Here is a 13,143-nt window from a genome sequence, read left to right as displayed (position 1 = left end):
GGTTATAACATGGTTGGTTATAACATGGTTATAACATGTTTATAACATGGTTGTAACATTGTTGGTTATAACATGGTAATAACATGGTTGGTTATAACATGGTTATAACATGGTTGGTTATAACATGGTTGGTTATAACATGGTTATAACATGGTGGGTTTTAACATGGTTATAGGATAGTTGGTTATAACATGGTATAACATGGCTAGTTATAACATGGTTGGTTATAACATGGTTATAACATGGTTGGTTATAACATGGTTATAACATGGTTGTACCATGTTGGGTATAACATGATTGGTTATAACATGGTTATAACATGGTTGGTTATAACGTGGTTATAACATGGTTGGTTATAACATGGTTTGTTGTAACATTGTTGGTTATAACATGGTTGGTTATAACATGGTTGGTTATAACCTGGTTATAACATGTTTGGTTGTAACATGGTTGGTTATAACATGGTTATAACATGGTTGTAACATGGTTTGTTATAACATGGTTGTAACATGGTTTGTTATAACATGGTTAGTTATAACATGGTTGGTTATAACACGGTTGGTTATAACATGGTTATAACACGGTTGGTTATAACATGGTTATAACACGGTTGGTTATAACATGGTTATAACACGGTTGGTTATAACATGGTTATAACATGGTTGGTTATAACATGGTTGGTTATAACATGGTTGGTTATAACATGGTTGGTTATAACATGGTTGATTATAACATGGTTTTATGGTTGGTTATAACATGGTTATAACATGGTTATAACATGGTTGGTTATAACATTGTTGGTTATAACATGGTTTGTTATACCATTGTTGGTTATAACATGGTTGGTTATAACATGGTTGGTTATAACATTCCGGTCTTTTTGGTTGTGGGGTATACGATTGTGCAACAGAGACTGAGTAAAGCCAAGCAGGGACGTCAAGAGAGTACCGGGTGGCTGGATGGAGGTGCTCTGGTACTTCCTCTCCATACCGCCTTGATTGTTTAAAATATGTGACTTGTAGGTAATGAACTTGGCAATAAGTATGCAGTTGCTGAAGAACAACACAAGCCCAAATCTGTGTATCACCCTTGATATAACGGTTGACTGCATTCATCAAATGACCGAGTCTAGCATGGACTCTATTGTGAAACATAAACGGTGCTTTTTGAAGAAGCAGTTGCACTGTACGTTTGTGCAGCATTCTGCATTACCTGGCAATAACAGTGATATCTTCCCAGGGTGGGCTTGAACCACCAACCTTTCGATTAACAGCCAAACGCGCTAACTGATTGGACCACAGAGACTGACAACGTGCAACCCACGGTGTGAAGGAACAGGAGGAAGGAAGCAAATTAGTAATGGCGAGGAAAGCTGGAGGACCACCCTTGAGCCAGGTGACTCCTGCTGACCCCAATAGGTACCTGAGTTACCCAACATCCACCAATGGCACCACAGATCCCCACCAAGCATCCCACCAACCCCACTGCAGACGAAAAACTACACCCACTCCAACATTCAGTAAACTCCCAGACTATATAAGACAATAGACACTAAGGTTGAGTCCATCCTCCACCTCTGGCAGATCCCCCCACCTGCAGAGCCAATTCCTCAAAAGCAGAGACCACTCTGCAAAAATATGGTAAAAACTTCCCAGGCAGTTAAAGAGACCCTGAGTTACACCAATGCAATGATACATAATCTGATAAGTTTTTTTCTCATTAGATAAGAGCAGGCTCATTGTTTCACAGTAACTTGTAGGCACATACAGGGAACTATTGTTCTGCCATAAAGGTTTATAATCTACAGGCAGGGCGGTCAGTTTCCAACAATCTGATAAATATAGTTGTTCAGTGCTGACAGGAATCCTGCCTCAAACATAAATAATCACCAGGTATTGTGACTTTACATTAAAAATGTTTTTCCTCTTTGTTCTACATGATAGAAAATAAGGGCAGCTGAACGCCAGTGAATGAATGTCATCCATAAGCTACATTATGGTAAATTAACAGTATTTTAATGTCAGCACAACAATGGAAAAATTGCTCTGTGGATTTCGTAATTCCATGTAAGTCCATGTCTTTTCTACCCTAAAAGTGTGTTTGCCAATCAAACTCTGATCATTTTTTCTAACACGTCCATATTTCTGCAGTTAAACTTGCCTGACTCTGCCTGTTCGCTATTTGTTTTAGCAGTGCAAAGTGCAAACTAACTTCCAGATGATCCAAACTGTTGTATGGTGCTACTGGATTTATAAATAACTGAGAGACCAGGCTAGAAAACACTTCTGTTCATTGAACTGGAGTCAAACAAAGAGCAGCAGAGATTCTTTAAGGACTGAATGACATTCAACAAGTCAGATCAGGAGATCCAGATTTAAATAAACATCTAAAAACACCGGCCGAACCATAAGCTGTTCTGTGTGAAAGAGGAAAGAAAACCAGCAAAGAAGACCTGTATGAAGTGTGAGAACTCCAGTATCCTCTTTGTTTCATTTAATGATGATGCTTATTTTGGAGCTAAATGAAGATGTGGTTCTGTACAAACATATGAAGTGAGAAAATGTGAATATTAAATAGCTCCTAAAATCAATCTTGTGCTAATTATAACTGGCTTATTGCTGCCTGGATTTTATAGATTGCTTATTCAGTGTTTTAACATTTTGAGTGTTTCCTGTCAATCTTGGAGTGTCATGGTATGACCGTGTGGCAGGCAGGAGGAGGACCCAATAGCAATATTCACAAACACGGGGATGAACTTACGAAACACAGCTTTAATGCTGGCAGGACAGAATACAGGACATGCAAAACTAAACCGGAAAAACGTAAACTAATACTCGAAGGTAGACACAGGGAGATCCACACAACATGAGGGAGAACGCGACGCCGAACAGAGGGAGACTCAGACAGAAATACACAGAGGGTAAACGAGGAAAGTGGGCACACACGGGGAACACAGGTGATACTGATAATCATAACGAGACAGGGCGGGGTGAACTGAACATGACATGTACAGGCACAGAGGTTCAGACAGGAGGAGAGAGAGCACGGGGAAAACACAGACATAACGGGCTGGGGAAACATGAAACAACCACAAAGGGAGACGAGGGCTCATAAATACATAGAGGGCACACAGGGGGGAGAGAGAGCACGGGGAGAACTTAGACATAAAGGGCAGGGGAAACATGGAATAAAACATAAGGAGAGACGAGGGCTCACAGATACACAGAGGGGCACACAGGGGGTAAAAGCCATGAAGGGAAAACACTTAGGGAACAACACAACAGGGCAACTCAGAAAACATGGCCTAAATAAGGAACGAAATACAAAAATACAAGGAACTAAGAATACTGGGCCCACATGGCCCAGGACCATGACATCACCCCCCCCTAAAGGGCTGGCACCCGACAGCCCAAACCCGAGAAACAAAACCAAACAGAAAACAACCCACCCAGGGCGGGAGGCGGGGGACCAGGACGGAGGGACCAGAACGGGAAACAAAACAAACAACAGAAAACACAGGAGCACATGACTAGTCCGAATAAGGTTCAGGGGGCCGACCCAGAGCCCACAGGCACAAGAGTTCACGGGTCACACGGTCGGGGGGGCCGACCAGGCGGGTGGCACAGGTGACAGAGCTGGTCCGGAGGCCGGCTGCGTGGAAGGCAGCGGCGGCGGCGAAGGAGACGACGGAGCAGTTCAGGGGGCCGACCGCGCGGAAGGCAGCGGCGGCGGCGAAGGAGACGACGGAGCAGTTCAGGGGGCCGACCGCGCGGAAGGCAGCGGCGGCGGCGAAGGAGACGACGGAGCAGTTCAGGGGGCCGACCGCGCGGAAGGCAGCGGCGGCTCTCCAGTCTCAGGCATGCTGGCCATGGCCTGGTGGGCACAGGACCAGTCGAGGCAGGACCAGACGATGGCGATGCGGGGGCCGGACCAGGCGTCGCTGCAGAGGCTGAGGCTGGACCAGGAGGAGCAGAAGCCAAAGTTGGAGCTGGGCCAGACGAGGCTGAAGACTCGGAGGCTGCGGCAGGCGAGGCTGAAGACTCGGAGGCTGCGGCAGGCGAGGCTGAAGACTCGGAGGCTGCGGCAGGCGAGGCTGAAGACTCGGAGGCTGCGGCAGGCGAGGCTGAAGACTCGGAGGCTGCGGCAGGCGAGGCTGAAGACTCGGAGGCTGCGGCAGGCGAGGCTGAAGACTCGGAGGCTGCGGCAGGCGAGGCTGAAGACTCGGAGGCTGCGGCAGGCGAGGCTGAAGACTCGGAGGCTGCGGCAGGCGAGGCTGAAGACTCGGAGGCTGCGGCAGGCGAGGCTGAAGACTCGGAGGCTGCGGCAGGCGAGGCTGAAGACTCGGAGGCTGCGGCAGGCGAGGCTGAAGACTCGGAGGCTGCGGCAGGCGAGGCTGAAGACTCGGAGGCTGGACCAGGCGAGGCTGAAGACTCGGAGGCTGGACCAGGCGAGGCTGAAGACTCGGAGGCTGGACCAGGCGAGGCTGAAGACTCGGAGGCTGGACCAGGCGAGGCTGAAGACTCGGAGGCTGGACCAGGCGAGGCTGAAGACTCGGAGGCTGGACCAGGCGAGGCTGAAGACTCGGAGGCTGGACCAGGCGAGGCTGAAGCCGGGCCAGGCGAAGACGAAGACGCTAGAGCTGCAGCGAACGTGGACGAGGCTGCCGGTGGAGCAGCTGGTGGCTGAACGGGCCCCTCGGACCCTCCAGCGGATGAGGTAGATGGCGGCGTGGGAGCCGCGGAGTCCTGGATGAGCTCATCCGAGCTCCCAGCAGGAGCTGATGCAGAGCCAGGGAGATTTGGGACCCCTGGCTGAATGTTAAGCTGACCAGCGGACCATACTGCTATCGGGGACTGGGCTACAGGAGCTACTGGAGCTACTGGAGACTGAACTGAGGGTGGCTGCGAGGGAGCTAACTGAACTGAGGGTGGCTGCGAGGGAGCTAACTGAACTGAGGGTGGCTGCGAGGGAGCTAACTGAACTGAGGGTGGCTGCGAGGGAGCTAACTGAACTGAGGGTGGCTGCGAGGGAGCTAACTGAACTGAGGGTGGCTGCGAGGGAGCTAACTGAACTGAGGGTGGCTGCGAGGGAGCTAACTGAACTGAGGGTGGCTGCGAGGGAGCTAACTGAACTGAGGGTGGCTGCGAGGGAGCTAACTGAACTGAGGGTGGCTGCGAGGGAGCTAACTGAACTGAGGGTGGCTGCGAGGGAGCTAACTGAACTGAGGGTGGCTGCGAGGGAGCTAACTGAACTGAGGGTGGCTGCGAGGGAGCTAACTGAACTGAGGGTGGCTGCACAGGCGATAAGCAGCTCGCGTTGACATCCGCCACACAAAACACAGCCCCTGAGCGAACAGTCACAATGTCTGGAAAAGACACAGAGTCCTCACTCACCACAGCAGGTGAATTAGAAGTCCGAGTGTCCGGCTGTGGGGTGGTGCGTCGGTGGCGTGAACGCCGTTTTCTCCGGGATGGTGGAGGAGACGAGCCGGGCCGCGAATCCGTCAGCGGGCCGGGCTGAACATCCTCCGGCTCTTCGTACAGGAGCGACCGCTCCGGGAGGACGCCTACAGTGGAGACGAGGAAGTCCTGGATGTGGGGGCGGAGCGCGCCGAATAGCCACGGGAGTCCGGACACCATCCGCTGTAGACGGACGGCTACGGTCTCCCGGTATTCATCCTCTGGCAGCGCCACCCACTCCTGACAGTGGTACTCCACTGTATAAATCAGATCCTCCCGGAGGTCAGCGGAGGGGTTGTGAATCGCTGGGTCCATGTCGGGTTCGCGTTCTTCTGTCATGGTACGACCGTGTGGCAGGCAGGAGGAGGACCCAATAGCAATATTCACAAACACGGGGATGAACTTAAGAAACACAGCTTTAATGCTGGCAGGACAGAATACAGGACATGCAAAACTAAACCGGAAAAACGTAAACTAATACTCGAAGGTAGACACAGGGAGATCCACACAACATGAGGGAGAACGCGACGCCGAACAGAGGGAGACTCAGACAGAAATACACAGAGGGTAAACGAGGAAAGTGGGCACACACGGGGAACACAGGTGATACTGATAATCATAACGAGACAGGGCGGGGTGAACTGAACATGACATGTACAGGCACAGAGGTTCAGACAGGAGGAGAGAGAGCACGGGGAAAACACAGACATAACGGGCTGGGGAAACATGAAACAACCACAAAGGGAGACGAGGGCTCATAAATACATAGAGGGCACACAGGGGGGAGAGAGAGCACGGGGAGAACTTAGACATAAAGGGCAGGGGAAACATGGAATAAAACATAAGGAGAGACGAGGGCTCACAGATACACAGAGGGGCACACAGGGGGTAAAAGCCATGAAGGGAAAACACTTAGGGAACAACACAACAGGGCAACTCAGAAAACATGGCCTAAATAAGGAACGAAATACAAAAATACAAGGAACTAAGAATACTGGGCCCACATGGCCCAGGACCATGACATGGAGGAAATTAAACTGAATTGCAAACATTATCAAACAGCTGCAGTCACATTTGTCTGACTCCACCCCTTCAGTGTGGAGTTTTCAGAGAATTGAAAGTGTGGTGCAGCACTCCTGAGCAGACTAAACACGGTGATCAGAAACTGGCAAGAAAAGAGCAAAACTCAGGAGTTCATCAAATTCCAAATTTTTTCTAAAAGAGAGTTGACAAGGACTTTATTCAACACTGAATTATACTCAACAAATCTAAGGAGGACCTCCTGCTGGAAAACATGTCTGACAGCATAACTTTGGATTAACTTTTAATTAGTTTCAGAGCCTGAGAACCAGGCTGGAAAATACTGCTGGTCTTACACGACACAAAACTTTGTGTCATTATGTTAGACAGAGCTCGTTTTTCTACAGTAACTTGTCAGCACATACAGGGCACAATTGTATGAAAGTTTTTAATCTAAAAAGTTTATAATTTAAAATATAAAATAGAATAACAATACAGAAATAATATGGAAAACATTACGACGTAACCGGGCTCCGAAGGAGGAGCAGCCCCTGAATTTGGACACAGTCCAGCTCTGTAAAAACACAGGGATTTCCCTGGTTCAGCTCTCGGTAATCCGACGAGTCTCATGTTGGATCTCCGGCTTCTGTTTTCAAGGTCATCCACTTTCAGTTGGAATTCCTGACAGTTTAGTTCAATAACAAGTGGCCTCCCAACTTGTTAGTGAGGAAACCACTTCCTCAACTTTACTAATACGAGATTCTGCTGAGGTGAGGCTCTCGGAAAACACTCCGATTGCACCTGTCATTTCTTCATGTAAACTTTTCGCAGGTAAGTTGTAAAGTGCATTTTGAGCGACTGAATTGCATCCAGAACATTAGCCTCGGTCGGCTGACCGCTAGCGTTATCTTACTCCATCTTCTCGGTTTCACGGTCGTTCTTAGCATCGTCGAGTCCATCTTTTCTGGTTGTTTTCGGTTTATGATCGGCATAAATACAGCTTTTTGGTCTTATTAATGACAACAAAGAAACACAGCGGCTGTTTTATATGATTTAAATGATCTGATAGATGATAAAGTGAGTATATTTTTAATATGTAGGATGATTTTATTTATCTGATTGACTGAAGCGAGAACACCGCGTTTTCATGTTTGTTTATATGAAAAAAGAAAGTTAGTCAATTTATTCTGTGCACCGACAAACTGATACTGAAGTAAATCCTGCCTCAAGCATCAAAGCCTTTATGTTGGCACAACAATAGAAACATTGCTGCCTGGATTTTATCATTTGATTGCATTTTATTACAAGTCCATGTCTCTTCTACCCTAGCACAAAAGTGTGTTTGCAAATTAAACTCTGATCTGTGTTTTCATGTTGGCACGTCCATATTTCTGCAGTAAAAGTTGCCTGACTCTACCTTCTCTATTTCTTTTAGCAGTGTAAAATTCAAACCAACTTCCAGATAATCCAAACTGTTGTACAACACTGAGTTATATTCAGCAAATCTAAGGAGGATTTCCTGCTGGAAAACATGTCTGACAGCATACAAACAAAAAGGAGAAGAACAGATCCACAAACTGTCCTCTGTGACATGTGTGCAGAGGACAGGAAACCAGCAAAGAAGACGTGCATGAAGTGTGAGATCTCCATGTGTTTCCAGCACCTCCAGGCCCACCTGACCACACCTGTGTTACTGCAGACTCATCCTCTGACTGAACCCATGGCTTTATGTGGGAACACCAAATGTCCTCAGCACGGCAAGCTCCTGGAGTACTACTGCTTGGACGACATGACCTGTGTGTGTGTTTCCTGCACCATTGAGGACCAGCACCGCCTACACAATATGAAGACCTTCTCCACAGCCCACAAAGAGCTCCTGGAGAAGCTGAAAGCTGAGCAGCTGATCTTACAGGAGAAAACAGACGATGAGAATGTGAGTCTGGAAAAGTGGGAGAAGAGTGAAAGAGAGAAGCTGGGTCGCTGCAGTGTGCGTCTGATTGAGGCTGTGACTAAGCTGCGTGACATCTCTCTGACCAGCGTCCAGAGCTCAGTCTCTGCTCATATGGTGTCCCTGAAAACCAGCAAGAGCAGCCTGGAAGCAGCACAGAAGGAGAAGGACACCTTCAGTTTCCTGCAGATGTATTCTCAGGTGCATCAGGATGTGGAGAAGGCCAAAGCTGAGGATCTGAGAAAAGGGCTGGAGCCGGGCAGCCATCAGGACAAACTGGTTGAGGAGATGAGACAGAATGGGGAGAAGATGGTGAAGCAAGCGTCTCAGTTCTGGGGATCATTGCTGACTCTGGTTGATCCTGAACACCACCAGGAGCTTGTTCCCACTGGTTCAGACCTGATCTTTGAGCCACAGTCTCTGGGTCCTGGCATGTCGCTGTCCAAAGACAACAGGAAGGTTTTCCACAACAGCTGGCTGGGACAGTGCTGTGCAACTCTTCTAATCTGTAGTACCAAGAAAGCCAGCAGCTTTCAGAGGTGGGTGGTCAGTCTGCCCGAAGAGTCTGATTGGACGATTGGTTTATGTGATAAAAAGTGTGCAAAGAACTTGAAGGATGAACCTTTCTATGGACTGTGCTGGGAGGATAAGGAGCTCAGCTTTCACACAATGGAGAACGATGATGATTCTGATGCAGAGTTTAAAGAAGGAGAAAGTAACATGGCCAACACAGCAAAGCAACACATGGTGTCTTCTGAGTTAATTACAAACGAGGAGGAGAATGGTGATGAGGCCATGCTACAACTTAAAAAAGGTGGAGGTGTTGTGGAACTTTGATGTCTCCTCACTCTCCTTCTACAGCAGAACCAGACAGCACCAGAGGGAAGAAATAATAACTATGGAGATGAGCCTGAACAACAAGGAACTGACTCCATTTGTACGACTGGGAAAGGAAAATGTCCAAAACACGACCCAGAGGCAGGAATGGAAGTGCTCATGTGGGAAAGTTTACTACAGGGATGGTAATGGATACAGAAATAATGTGTCCCGCTTTTCTTCCCAGGCTAATTGTTCTTGTGGAAAAATGATTGGTGGTCCATGTGTCACAGAAATGGTTTGTAAACTCTGTTAGTTCAAACTCTGCTGATCATTTAGTCATTTTCTGTCCCTGTATGAATATCAATGTAACTGACTGTCTTTCACATTCATAAACTGTGAAGACATTGTGCTGCTTCAGTGATTAACTTGTTGTGCGATGTATCACATATCAAAGTAAAGTAAAAAAATAAAACAACTTTATTTCTTAATGTTATTTTATTATATTAACTATATATGTTTAGCTTCTGTATTTTCTTCTAATGTAGCAACTAATTCTTTTAGTTTGAACCCTTTTACTTTATTTCACCTGCAAGTTGAAGACGTGTGTCTCCATCTGCTGGTGGTGCTCTCACATTGTACACACAGCTCTTTGGTCTTATTAATAACAGCAAAGAAACACAGCTGTTGTTTTATACAATGTAAATGATCTGATAATAATAAAGTGAGAATATTTTTAATATGTGCAATGTTTTTATGTATCTGATTAACTGAATCGAAAACATTGCATTTTCATCTGTGTTAATTAGAAAAAAACAAAGTTACAGAATTTGCCAGTTTATTAAGTACACCTTGTCAGTCTCAAAGGTAAAGTAAATAACTTTGGATTAACTTTTAATTAGTTTCAGAGCCTGAGAACCAGGCTGGAAAATACTGCTGGTCTTACACGACACAAAACTTTGTGTCATTATGTTAGACAGAGCTCGTTTTTCTACAGTAACTTGTCAGCACATACAGGGCACAATTGTATGAAAGTTTTTAATCTAAAAAGTTTATAATTTAAAATATAAAATAGAATAACAATACAGAAATAATATGGAAAACATTACGACGTAACCGGGCTCCGAAGGAGGAGCAGCCCCTGAATTTGGACACAGTCCAGCTCTGTAAAAACACAGGGATTTCCCTGGTTCAGCTCTCGGTAATCCGACGAGTCTCATGTTGGATCTCCGGCTTCTGTTTTCAAGGTCATCCACTTTCAGTTGGAATTCCTGACAGTTTAGTTCAATAACAAGTGGCCTCCCAACTTGTTAGTGAGGAAACCACTTCCTCAACTTTACTAATACGAGATTCTGCTGAGGTGAGGCTCTCGGAAAACACTCCGATTGCACCTGTCATTTCTTCATGTAAACTTTTCGCAGGTAAGTTGTAAAGTGCATTTTGAGCGACTGAATTGCATCCAGAACATTAGCCTCGGTCGGCTGACCGCTAGCGTTATCTTACTCCATCTTCTCGGTTTCACGGTCGTTCTTAGCATCGTCGAGTCCATCTTTTCTGGTTGTTTTCGGTTTATGATCGGCATAAATACAGCTTTTTGGTCTTATTAATGACAACAAAGAAACACAGCGGCTGTTTTATATGATTTAAATGATCTGATAGATGATAAAGTGAGTATATTTTTAATATGTAGGATGATTTTATTTATCTGATTGACTGAAGCGAGAACACCGCGTTTTCATGTTTGTTTATATGAAAAAAGAAAGTTAGTCAATTTATTCTGTGCACCGACAAACTGATACTGAAGTAAATCCTGCCTCAAGCATCAAAGCCTTTATGTTGGCACAACAATAGAAACATTGCTGCCTGGATTTTATCATTTGATTGCATTTTATTACAAGTCCATGTCTCTTCTACCCTAGCACAAAAGTGTGTTTGCAAATTAAACTCTGATCTGTGTTTTCATGTTGGCACGTCCATATTTCTGCAGTAAAAGTTGCCTGACTCTACCTTCTCTATTTCTTTTAGCAGTGTAAAATTCAAACCAACTTCCAGATAATCCAAACTGTTGTACAACACTGAGTTATATTCAGCAAATCTAAGGAGGATTTCCTGCTGGAAAACATGTCTGACAGCATACAAACAAAAAGGAGAAGAACAGATCCACAAACTGTCCTCTGTGACATGTGTGCAGAGGACAGGAAACCAGCAAAGAAGACGTGCATGAAGTGTGAGATCTCCATGTGTTTCCAGCACCTCCAGGCCCACCTGACCACACCTGTGTTACTGCAGACTCATCCTCTGACTGAACCCATGGCTTTATGTGGGAACACCAAATGTCCTCAGCACGGCAAGCTCCTGGAGTACTACTGCTTGGACGACATGACCTGTGTGTGTGTTTCCTGCACCATTGAGGACCAGCACCGCCTACACAATATGAAGACCTTCTCCACAGCCCACAAAGAGCTCCTGGAGAAGCTGAAAGCTGAGCAGCTGATCTTACAGGAGAAAACAGACGATGAGAATGTGAGTCTGGAAAAGTGGGAGAAGAGTGAAAGAGAGAAGCTGGGTCGCTGCAGTGTGCGTCTGATTGAGGCTGTGACTAAGCTGCGTGACATCTCTCTGACCAGCGTCCAGAGCTCAGTCTCTGCTCATATGGTGTCCCTGAAAACCAGCAAGAGCAGCCTGGAAGCAGCACAGAAGGAGAAGGACACCTTCAGTTTCCTGCAGATGTATTCTCAGGTGCATCAGGATGTGGAGAAGGCCAAAGCTGAGGATCTGAGAAAAGGGCTGGAGCCGGGCAGCCATCAGGACAAACTGGTTGAGGAGATGAGACAGAATGGGGAGAAGATGGTGAAGCAAGCGTCTCAGTTCTGGGGATCATTGCTGACTCTGGTTGATCCTGAACACCACCAGGAGCTTGTTCCCACTGGTTCAGACCTGATCTTTGAGCCACAGTCTCTGGGTCCTGGCATGTCGCTGTCCAAAGACAACAGGAAGGTTTTCCACAACAGCTGGCTGGGACAGTGCTGTGCAACTCTTCTAATCTGTAGTACCAAGAAAGCCAGCAGCTTTCAGAGGTGGGTGGTCAGTCTGCCCGAAGAGTCTGATTGGACGATTGGTTTATGTGATAAAAAGTGTGCAAAGAACTTGAAGGATGAACCTTTCTATGGACTGTGCTGGGAGGATAAGGAGCTCAGCTTTCACACAATGGAGAACGATGATGATTCTGATGCAGAGTTTAAAGAAGGAGAAAGTAACATGGCCAACACAGCAAAGCAACACATGGTGTCTTCTGAGTTAATTACAAACGAGGAGGAGAATGGTGATGAGGCCATGCTACAACTTAAAAAAGGTGGAGGTGTTGTGGAACTTTGATGTCTCCTCACTCTCCTTCTACAGCAGAACCAGACAGCACCAGAGGGAAGAAATAATAACTATGGAGATGAGCCTGAACAACAAGGAACTGACTCCATTTGTACGACTGGGAAAGGAAAATGTCCAAAACACGACCCAGAGGCAGGAATGGAAGTGCTCATGTGGGAAAGTTTACTACAGGGATGGTAATGGATACAGAAATAATGTGTCCCGCTTTTCTTCCCAGGCTAATTGTTCTTGTGGAAAAATGATTGGTGGTCCATGTGTCACAGAAATGGTTTGTAAACTCTGTTAGTTCAAACTCTGCTGATCATTTAGTCATTTTCTGTCCCTGTATGAATATCAATGTAACTGACTGTCTTTCACATTCATAAACTGTGAAGACATTGTGCTGCTTCAGTGATTAACTTGTTGTGCGATGTATCACATATCAAAGTAAAGTAAAAAAATAAAACAACTTTATTTCTTAATGTTATTTTATTATATTAACTATATATGTTTAGCTTCTGTATTTTCTTCTAATGT

General features: G+C 46.1%; 2 pseudogenes; both read left to right on the top strand.

Moving 5' to 3' along the window:
* The first annotated feature begins 7,087 nt into the window (after window positions 1-7,087).
* LOC146674848 (tripartite motif-containing protein 16-like) lies at window positions 7,088-9,559 on the top strand (annotated as a pseudogene).
* An 882-nt stretch (window positions 9,560-10,441) lies between these two features.
* On the top strand, window positions 10,442-12,913 carry LOC146674847 (tripartite motif-containing protein 16-like; annotated as a pseudogene).
* Window positions 12,914-13,143: the final 230 nt, after the last annotated feature.

The sequence above is a fragment of the Rhamphochromis longiceps genome, linkage group LG3 (genome assembly GCF_057381845.1).
Source record: "Rhamphochromis longiceps isolate RC_006_pf linkage group LG3, R_longiceps_female_GT1.1, whole genome shotgun sequence".
Classification (NCBI taxonomy): domain Eukaryota; kingdom Metazoa; phylum Chordata; class Actinopteri; order Cichliformes; family Cichlidae; genus Rhamphochromis; species Rhamphochromis longiceps.
The sequence above is the reverse complement of the archived record's forward strand: the minus strand, read 5'-3'. Positions and strand labels throughout refer to the sequence as shown.